A 2,691-nucleotide genomic window follows, 5' to 3' on the forward strand; every position below is an offset into this window, starting at 1 on the left:
GAAAGTCTGGGGTCCCCTGATCCCAAAGATTAAATTGCACCTTTACTCTATCAATGAGTAAGTGGCCATCTGGTCTCCCAGGCACATCTCTACAAGAAGCATTAACTTATTTATGCCACTGGGGACTAGGCAGTGAATTATTGCTCAGTGCTATGTAATGTACAAGAGTGAAATTTATTAAATGACAATGAAGCAGTAATTACTAAATGGTTCCCTGGTGGCTCAAAAAGTCAGTAATTAAATACCACTCACTGCATTAGGATTGTTAGTTATTAAACAGCACTAATGGAACAGTTCATTAAACGGTACCTTGGTGTCCTGAAGGGGGCATTTCCATGTGGCCTGTCATGAGCAAACACAGACCCTGGGGAAATCTGGCTGTTGCCGGGGACGTGAATCATCACACAGTAGACTGCTCCAGTCTGGGATTTGGCTATGCAGCTGAACAAATACTTCATGCAGCAATCTCCCTTAGAAGTTGCTGATGTCTGGTTCATCAGGCTGTCCGACTACAGGTATAACAAGGGAACAGCCCCCTCACAGGCTGCCACAGGCCTGTCTCAGGTATCAATCACACCCAAGGTTCCAGGGCACCCTCTCTCATAAATTTCTTTTTGCCATTCTGACACTTGAACGAAGGACATTTAAAATTAAGTCACAATCTGGCTAAAAGCTAGACATCATTGAACACATCTGTACTCCCATAATTCCTATGGTGTGCAACACACACACACACACACACACACACACACACAATTCCTATGGCATGCAACAGACACACACACAATTCCTATGGTGTGCAACACACACACAATTCCTATGGTGTGCAACACACACACAATTCCTATGGTGTGCAACACACACACAATTCCTATGGTGTGCAACACACACACAGATATTAAAATACACCTATGTCTTTGTTATGTCTTTGATTCTCTCCATCTGATTGGTTTCCACCTCACACTTCCATTTTTATCTCAGAATGTCCCTTCACCAGCCATTGTGTCCCTTCCCTCTAGACAGAAAGCCCAGTCATGTCAATCAAAATTTACTGAGAAAAAATCCATCTTCCCAAGATGGCTTTCTCTGATGAGACCAAACAATGAAAAACTCGAGCTTTTTTTCCCCGACATTTTAGGGAGGTTGCAGTGGTCGTCCCCACTCTCCATCACCAAGCTTCATCATGCCGCCCAAGGATGACGAGAAGAAGATAAATACCGGAAAGTCGACTAAAAAGACAAAGACCCAGTAAGTAAGTCTGGTGGCAAGGCCAAAAAGAAGTGGTTCAAAGGCAAAGTTCAGGACAAGCTCAACAATGTGGTCCCGTTTGACAAAGCTACACATGACAACCTCTATAAGGAAGTTTCCAGCTATAAGCTTATTACTCCAGCTGTGGTCTCTGAGAGACGGAAGATTCGCCGTTCTCTGGCCAGGGCAGCCCTTCAGGAGGGCTCAGTAAAGGACTTAGCAAGCTGGTTTCAAAGCACAGAGACCAAGTCATTCCCACCAGAAACACAAACGGTGAAGATGCCCCAGCTGCTGGCGAAGATGCATGAGCAGGTTCAATCAGCTGTACATTTGGAAAAATAAAACTTTATTAAATAAAAAAGAAAAAAGAAAAGAAAAACTCCATAGCTACTTTAAACTCCCCATTCACCACTTCAGATTCCAAATAAGCTGACAATGGAAACAAGTTGGCAGTGTTTGTTTTGGTTTTTGCCTCCCAAAGTGACAGGCACCCCAGTCTTGTTTCAATAGACATAACATGCAAACTCCACCCACGGCCCCTCCGTGGAACTTCCAGACAAAGGCAGCACGTAATGAATGTTAATACGAAATCACTCTGGGCAGTAAAAAGAGCACACGGTGAAAAGGCTTTTAAAGGAGATACATGATATCCTTATCATTGGATGAAAGTGTCAAAGAGAGTTAATCGAGGAACCAGTGAACTGGTGAAGAGTGTCAGGTGACATGGGGATGGGGTGGGGTGGGGTGGGGGTGGGGTGGGGGGACAAATGAGATCAAGGGGATAAAGTTCACAGAAGGGGACAATGTGTCATTAATCACAGGGTACTGGGCAGACTCTCCCAGACTGGGATGCCTGGAGAAGGCATTCTAGAAGAAGCCAGAGATGGCCATGAAAGCAGTGTTCCCTCCTAAGCGCTAGGGAACACACCTGACAGAAACTTCCCATAAGAATGCAGCATCAGGGGCTGGAGAGGTGGCTCAGAGGTTAAGAGCACTGGTTGCTCTTCCAGAGGTCATGGGTTCAATTCCCAGCAACCACATGGTGGCTCACAACCATCTGTCATGAGATCTGGTGCCCTCTTCTGGTGTTCAGGTACATGCAAGCAAGCAGAACACTGTGTATACATAATAAATAAATAAATCTTTGAAAACAAAACAACAACAACAACAAAAATTGCAGCATCAGGTCTTACAATCCCCATCCAATGTCGGGGCAATACTGGCTACTCTTAGTACCTGAAGTTCTCTTAAGTAAAGTTTAGAAACAACATGAAAATATGGAGTGCCAAAGACTGTCCAGAGCAGAGACTGAAGAGGAATTGTTTTAATCTACAACCTTCATGGGACAATTAGTTGAAATCAAAGTTAAAAAAAAAAGTTAACTGCACACCAGGATTACATTAAAAAAAAAATGAACACAGGATAGACAGTTTTGGTTTTTAA

The 2,691-nt window shown here is 43.8% G+C and overlaps 1 pseudogene; it reads left to right on the plus strand.

Moving 5' to 3' along the window:
- The first annotated feature begins 1,183 nt into the window (after window positions 1–1,183).
- On the plus strand, window positions 1,184–1,556 carry LOC131921511 (small ribosomal subunit protein eS25-like; annotated as a pseudogene).
- The last annotated feature ends 1,135 nt before the right edge of the window (window positions 1,557–2,691 follow it).

Source organism: Peromyscus eremicus, chromosome 11 (genome assembly GCF_949786415.1).
Source record: "Peromyscus eremicus chromosome 11, PerEre_H2_v1, whole genome shotgun sequence".
In the NCBI taxonomy this organism is placed as follows: Eukaryota; Metazoa; Chordata; class Mammalia; order Rodentia; family Cricetidae; genus Peromyscus; species Peromyscus eremicus.